Source organism: Marmota marmota, unplaced genomic scaffold (genome assembly GCF_001458135.2).
Source record: "Marmota marmota marmota unplaced genomic scaffold, marMar, whole genome shotgun sequence".
In the NCBI taxonomy this organism is placed as follows: domain Eukaryota; kingdom Metazoa; phylum Chordata; class Mammalia; order Rodentia; family Sciuridae; genus Marmota; species Marmota marmota.
In genome coordinates, this window is record NW_026000168.1 from 5,459,447 (window position 1) to 5,467,800 (window position 8,354).

Below are 8,354 nucleotides of genomic sequence, written 5' to 3' on the forward strand. Positions count from 1 at the left end.
TGTGCAAGTACACAAAAGAGAAAGGACAGATCTGTTTATGATTAATTGTGTCAGAGTGAGATCCGGCCGTAAACTGCAGGATGAGGCAAAACTCAGTTATATTCTTTTCATCTCCTTCCTCTCAGGGACTTGCTCTATTTCCAAAAATGAGTTCTTAAAAAAGGAAAAACTACAGGCTGTACTTTGAAATCAGGTGCAATTATCCTATTAGCAATTGAAATCTTCTTCAAATTAGGAGAGGCTTAATTTAAAGTTCTTAGTTCTAAAGCAATTACATTGACAATTTGCTGGTTACTAGACTGCATTTACAGAGGTGGTCAATTCACAGGGCCCGTAAACATAATCTTCAATTCAGCACCATCAGGGAACATCTACTGAAAATCTTGTGCTTAAAAGATTATTTTTGCGTCTAATTTAAATAAGGCTTAATAGGAGTCTAAAAATTGCTCTGAGTTCCTTAGCATAGTGACTGGAAATTAAGAAGTTTCTGTTGATAGAAATATCTTTTTCATAAAGATTTTTATTGTCAAATAAAGTTATTTCAAATAAAATAGATGGTTAATAAACATCACTTGAAGATAATGGCAGGCAATAAGTAAAGGGAGTGGGGACATTATGTTTTTGCACATTGGGTTGTTATTTATTCATAAGTTGCTCCTTGCCCCACTTTTCAACTAATTGTAAGGGAAAACACCATAAAATGCATTATATTGTGATATCAGTGACTAATATTGTATTAAAATTTTTGCAGTACCCTTTACAAGACTGTTTGCATATTTTCAAACAGGGATGCCTCATGGTGAAAAAATTTCAACTTAAAGTGTCTCCATATATGAGTAGAAATAGAACATACATCTGTATGAATGCTATTTTCCAAACCAAATCTTATAGGACAATTTCTACCATGCCTATAATGCATGTTCTACTTGCAGATTAAAATGAAGCTTCTTAGTGCACTCTGTTTCTGGGTAAAATAGAGTAAGGACTTTCTATCCTGTTAGTCCATCCAAAAGCAACTATGGTGTTGTGACTGAAAGGTCTGCCCCCTCTAAAACTCATGTTGAAACTTGGTGGCTCTGCAGGCATGGGGAAGCTATTTGAGGGCAGTTAAAATATAGGCACAAGAGCCAAAATATGAAAGCAACTCAAATGCCCATCAATGGATGGATGCATAGTATACAAAGTATAGCGTATACATACAGTAGCAATAGAGCCTGAAAATGTAATATACACACAAAATTCAGCCAAACAGAGAAGGGAAATCTGATACCTGCTGCCCCATGGAAACACCTTGAGAACATTGTGCTAAGTGAAAGAAACCAGTACCAGTGAGACAAAAAACACTGAGTGATTCCATTTACCCAAAGTACTCAGAGTAGCCAAGTTCATAGAGAAAAAAGTAGAAGGGCTGTTGCCAGGCTGGGAAGAGAGGAGAACAGAGCATGTTATTTACAGGGAGGAGGGATGGTTCCATTTTGCAAGATGGGAAGAGTTGGAGAGATAGTGGTGATGATTTCATAACAAATTGGACATAATGTCACTGAATTGTGTGTAGACAGGGTCAAGATGGAATAGTGGAATGTATCATGTGCTCCAAATAATTGTGGGTTGATGTTGTAACCCCCATCACCTTGGACTGTGACTGCATTTCAGCTAGGACCTTTAAAGAGGGAATTGAGGCTCCATGAGGCCATGGGTGTGGGGCCCCATCCCAGTACAAATGGGGGCTATAGAAGAAGGAGGATGGTACAGTGGGGATGTGCACCTAGAGAAAAGGCCTTGTGATGACACAGCAAGAAGATGGCTACTGGCATCAGAGAGGCCTCTAGAGAAACCAAACCCATAGCTACCTTAATCTTGGACTTCAAGCTTCCAGCACTGTGAGAAAATTAATTTTTGTTGTTGAGGTCTGCTGAGAGCCACAGCCAAGTAGGAATGACGCATGGCATTTTTGGTTGAAGGTGACGCCAGCAAGCCATTGAGATGATAATGATTATGTTAAGATCTGCATTCAATTGGATATTAGACCCCTGCTGTCTGCCTAGGTCTGCTACTTTGGAGCTCTTGCGGGACTCCTGGAGAGTTCCCATTGGTTGGGGAATTCCGGAGGAGGGATTTCCTGTTGGAGTAGTGTGTCCCCGGGAGGAGCCACGTGGCTTGGTTCGGCATTTTTCCCGGGAGCGTGTGTGGAGTGTGCTGGTGGAGTTCAGAAATAAAGTTTGTTCCTGCTTCAGTGGCCCCTGATTTGTGCCCAGCCCTGTGGCAGAGGTCAAGCAATCTGTGGACATGGGCAATGACATCCCTAGCAGAGAGATACGAAAGTTATGTTTTATGTCATGTGTATCTTACCACAAAATTTTTAAAGTGTAAATAGTATCTACAGGTAGATTAGGGAAGACTTTGTCTCACATGGAGCTCAGAAAATCTTGACAATACATCACCATCAATAAGGACCGAGTGTGTCCCTGGAAGAATTCTTCCAGTTCTGGCTCAAGGGAGCAGAAATGGGAGCATCTTACTGCAGATAGAGTAGAGGAAATTCCTGTGTTCTTTATCTCTTCCTCTTGGGCCCCAGCCCACCAAGTCCAGGGATGACCAGGCAGCTAGAGCAGCACAGGGTCCCATGAAGGGGACTGCTCCTGTCTGACAGGAGGAGCTATGGTCTCAAGGGTTGGAGAAGCCATTGCTGCTTCTTTCCTTCTGACTGTATTTCCACAGCCAGATGCAGGTGTAGACAAGACAGAGCAGAGAATGGATGCTCTGGTGTTTTGACAGGGAGATGGAAAAGGACTCCACAGAACCTGAACATACTGGTAAGGGAGTCAAGAGGGAAGAACTTGGAGAAGCAATGTCTTAAACTTGCTCACGGCGTTCAGCCCCAAGTAAGCAGGCCTGTATTTGACCCTAAAGAACAGGCACAGACCTTGAGATATTAATTACTTAATATACATGACTTAGGTCCCAAGCCAAATGCTTTGTAGTATACACACAAGACAGCCAAGCAAGGGCTTAGAAAAAAAGAACTGATATGGAAGCCACATGGACAGAGAGTATGTGGATATCTCTATGGATGGTCCAGTGGACACCAATAGAGAAGGCTCACTGAACTTGTCAAATTAACTCAAACATGTTGCTCATTAGCCAAAACAAAAATATCAGCATGCTCCATAGGATTCATGCAACACCCAGAATCCATCAACATGGTATTCAAAAAATGTCTAGATTATAACCCACTGTTATGTTGCATACGAAAAATATCAAAACCCTGAAGAGGAGACAATAAACAAATGCTAATGGTGACAGGACACAGGTGTTGGAATTATGTTCCAAAGACTTTAAACAGCCAGAATAAAAGTGCTCTAATAGCTAAAGGTGGGCTTTTACAAACAAATGGAAAGAAGGAAAGTTTTGGCATGGAAAGTTTTGGCACAGATGATATAAGGAGGAACCACATTGAAAATTTAGAATTGAAAAACCAGAATAAGAGAAAAAGAATCACTAGTGTTCTCAATAGCTCAATAGTTTACTAGAATATAAAGGACAAAGATACCTTGATATTTATGATAAATCAATAGAAATGACCAAACCAGAATAATAGAGGAAAACAAGAGTTTTCAAGCAGTGAACTGAACCTCAGGGACCTATGGGACCACTTCAAAGACTTATCATTGGAATTGCATAGTGCAGACAGCCCCATGAATTTGGAAAAGGAAAAAAAAAAAACTCCTCTATAGTCTCTAAAAGGAACACAGCCTTTCCTAATAGCTTCATTTCAGCCCAGTGAAACTGAATTTTGAATTTTATTTCCCAAACTATGCAATAATAAATTTATGTTATTTTAGCTTTGAAGTTGTGGTGATTTGTTATAGCAGCTGTCAGAAACTCATACAGCTGCCTATGGTATGATTCTACTTATATGACATTTCTTTTTATGACACAACTATATGGAAAGAGAGTAGATCCAGTAGATGCCGAGAGTTGGAGTTGGAGTATGTGATTACAAAATAATTACACAAGGGATGTTTCTTAGAGTTGGAACAATTGTGTATCTGCAGGGTGATAAATATGACATGTACTTATCTACATTAAAATTCATAGAATTATTTATTTATGAAATGAATTTTTATTGTATGTTAATTTTAAAATTAACATACATGACAAAGAAAACAAGTAACACTAGCTACCTCTTAAATTTTACACATATAAGAACTTATTAAAAAGAATCTAAATGATCATATAGATTCTTTATGTACCTTAACTTTTCAATTATGGAAAAAATAGTGATTCAATTATAGGCTAATTAATGGGATTATTTTTAAATGGAGTCTTTTGAGAGGAATTTGGTTTCACACATATGAGGCAGTCCTCTTACTTAAAAGTGTCTGCATTTAAGTAAACAAAGTGGGGAATAAAAAAACAGTTTGGTAAGTTGGGAATCTTTTTCTCTAAAATTGAAAAGAAATTAAAAGTTTAAAATTAAAAGGAAAAATTACTGCAGCTAAAAACACTAGCTGTGGAAAAATAGAACAGAAAATTGATCACGTTAAGCAAAATTGTCTCTCCCTTGAATTTAAGAGTAAACCAAATATTCTTTGCTCCATAATGACCAGATAATACTGAGTAAGTATTGGCAGAAGTATTGGCCACAACAGCAGCTGGTGATTTATAACTTGAGATTGTGTAACTCATGCAATATGGGCCCAGTGCCTGTGCATTTCCTTTCATTTGCATTGTTTCACTTGATATTATTAGATAAAGTCCACTATTTCTTGCATATTCTAGGTTATTCACAATCCCATTAATAAAATATTATAACCTGGATGTGAAATGGATATTCAAACATAGCATAACTTCTGTTGATTTTACCCTTGATCAATTTCTCCTAATTCTCTTTTGGGAAGATCATGTTATTCTGGAGAGATTGACTTGCTCTCTTGAGCTGTGACCTAGGCCAATAGCCCCTGTCCGTTCCTCTGGTGACATTATTAACACAATGAAAATCATCTAGTGATGAAATGATTCCATCAAATCAGGGACATGCATTCAGTTTGTTGGGACAAAAATGCCCTTTCCTGTTTCTGACAGGAAGGAAGAAATTTTATCTATAAGACTTCCTGACAACTATTTTGGATTAGGTATAATTTTTATGTGTTCCCAGGTTCATATATTAGAAGCTTGACCCCCAATATTGGGAGAGCAGTGGAATTTTTAAGAGGCGGGGCTTAATACAGGGTAATCAGATCATTAGGAGTGCTGTTCTTCCAAGGGATTAATGTATTTTTGTGTATTTTATATCAGCTTCTCTTTCTTCAGTTCAAAGATCCAGTGCAGAATCAAATGTTGCATTTGGTTGTAATGTCTATTTTGTCCCCCTTTTCTTCAATACTTCCTTGGTCTTTTGCCCTTCTTGCCAATGACATTTTTGAAAAGTGTAGGCCAATTATTTTGCAAAAGGATCCTCAATATATTTACCTACTGCTTCCTTATATTTGGATTTGCATCATGCATCTCCACCAAGAACACCATAGAAACAATTCTCTCAGTATATCACATCAGTACACATATGATGTCAATTTGTTTGGTTACTTATGAAATTAACCACTTGTACAAGATGGCAACTATTAGTTTGTAGTGAAGAAAATTAATCCAATCTTAATATTACTCAGTATCTCGTATGGATATTCTTTTAAAATTCACACACTAATTTTGGCCTCTATTTATAATACTCACTGGAAAATTATCACTAGAGTGATTGTCTAATACTGAGTTTCTCATGCCGTCTTTCTTTCTTTATTATTTAAGTTCTAAGAGAAAACTTTGTACCCCCCTCCTCCATTCTCTTAGATTCCTCACATTTATTTTTATCCTTCTGGACTCATGGACTCATATTTCATCCAATGGGTTATAATTCACTTCTAAGATGATTTGTTTTGTTTCACAGTCATCTTAGACTTGGTCCATGTTTGTCCTTTGGAGCTGAGTCAGTGCCATGGTACGTTTTCCATCTGGCATAAAATGATCTATGTTCATTTTCTGTGTTCCATGGTCCAGTCCAGTATGTGCCAGTACCCTTTGCACAAAGTACTCAAGATCCACCCATGCTATCTATGTATGGCATGTGTCAATTCTCATTTACTTCCACAGCTGCTGACTTTTCCACTGTAAAGTACTGACTTTACTATGTGATCCATTTGTTTCGGGATTGCTGCTATATCACATTCCTACCAGCTTGGTGGCTTTGAACCGCATATTTACTGGTGTATAGTCTGTGAGCTAGAACCCCAACACAGGTTTCACCTGGCTAAAATCTAAGTTTTGACAGGCTGGGTTCCTTTCTGCATACTTAGGGATTGGATCCCTTTCCTCACTCCCCACTTTATCCCCTCAAGAGTCTGCATATACTCTTTGGCTCTTGGTCTTCTTCCATCTTCAAAGCTACCAAAAGCAGATAGGTCCCCATTGAATCACTCTGAGTCTTCTGAGTCTCTGGTGTCTTTTTTTTTTTCTATTTTAAGGCCTCTTTTGATTACGCTGGGCCCACTATGATCTTCAGAATAAGATCATCCCCCTCTGGATGCCTTCAACTTTACTGCATAAGGTAGCACTGTCACAAGACCCAGGTATTAGGAACTGTGGTTTTTGGAGGGCTGTAATTCTGCCTACCATATTCAAATGCAGCACATTGGCTCATCCACTCATCAGGAGATGGAAATTGGTCCTGTTTCCACATTTTTGGATATTATGCATAACACATTTATATATTTCACGTATATAAGCTCCAATTTTTCTAGCATGTATCACATATAATAGCTGTAATACACTAACTTTGTATTTAACTTTTTGAGAACTTCCATTTCTCCAAAGTCATATAATTATTTTATCTTTGCAACAGCAAATTTTGAGGCTTCCAGTTTCTCTACATCCTCACCAACATTTACTAATTCCTTTCTCTTTCATTGAAGCAATCCTTTATTATTATTATTATTATTATTATTATTATTATTATTATTATTGTCTAAATGGTAACTCCCCCCCCATTTTGCATGTAATTCAGAATTTATTGGAAAATGGTTTTCTTGTGGACAGCATAAAAACACATCTTGCATTTTCTGTGTGTGTGCGCACGCACGTGTGTGTGTGTGTGTGTGTGTGTGTGTGTGATAATATATATTTTTGAATGCCAAGCTTTAAAAAGCATAGAACACTTCATGAATTTGCATGTCATTCTTGCTCAGGGACCATGCTCATATTTTTTCTGTGTCATTCCAATTTTAGAATGCATGCTGCCAAAGTGAGCATTCTGTACTGCTTTTACTTTTGCGTATTCTTACTAGATTATAAGCCTTGTGAGGGCAGAGGAGTTGTTAGATTAATTTCTAATTGTCTTTCCTACACTTGTATTCATCAAATATTTGTTAAATAAAGAGATGGAGTTTTGCAGAATAGCCAATGTACAAATGTTATTTGGAGAGTTTTAACAGATGACTGTCCATTGGCTCTCAATTATTTTATTTTGGAAACACACCTGACAGTATTGGCGACATGCCTGAAGAGGGCTAAACTGTAACCAATGTTTCTTAAAATGTGTCTGTCCCTGTCCACCTTTTATTTCCATCTGTTTATTTTAGGACAACTATTCAACTATTTGCCAGTTCTATAATTAATGCCTTCTTTCTCCTAAGCTGGTGTTCTTTTTGATCCAGTAACATGGTCTTTTTTAGCACAGCTCGTTTGATATTACAATATTGTACTCTTCAGACTATCCCACATTTTGAAGGACTAAACATTCCATCTAACAGATGTGTCAGTAATAGGTTGCTCTTCAATTGGAGACCAAGTAAATTTGGAAGGATGTTGAAATTGTTGGTGCACAAGAGAAGAAACTGCAGGCTGAGTGAGTGGTATGCCACGGCATTAAGATGCAAAACCCCAATGCACTTATTGAAGGGATGCATTTAAAAGTTTTAGATATGACAATAATGGCATTGTATAAAGAGAATTCACAAATGTTACACCTCCTGTAGCCTTACTGTTTCAATGCTTTGGAGTCAGCTGAAGGATTTGTCAGAAGTAATTTTACAAGCACAGAATCCTTTTATATGTTACCATAGAAGGAAATACAAATTAGTTTTAAAAATAAAATTATAGACAAAGCATACTTTTAATCCTGTTCATTTCAAAAGATTTAAATGCAAATAGCTAATATCTTTTTAATTATAAGAGGAGAGATACTGAAAGCTTTAGCATCCTATAATATAAACTCTGCCTTTAATACTGTACATTAAATGGAAGCATTTCTTTAAAAAAAAATAGACATAGTTGCTGTTGTTGTTTTTTAATATAAGAGAACTTAT

At 37.2% G+C, this 8,354-nt stretch overlaps 1 non-coding gene across 1 annotated transcript; it reads right to left on the minus strand.

Moving 5' to 3' along the window:
- Positions 1-7,190: 7,190 nt before the first annotated feature.
- On the minus strand, positions 7,191-7,299 carry LOC125611765. The gene has a single exon (XR_007342019.1). It is a non-coding gene; the product is annotated as a U6 spliceosomal RNA (small nuclear RNA).
- Between the last annotated feature and the right edge of the window lie 1,055 nt (positions 7,300-8,354).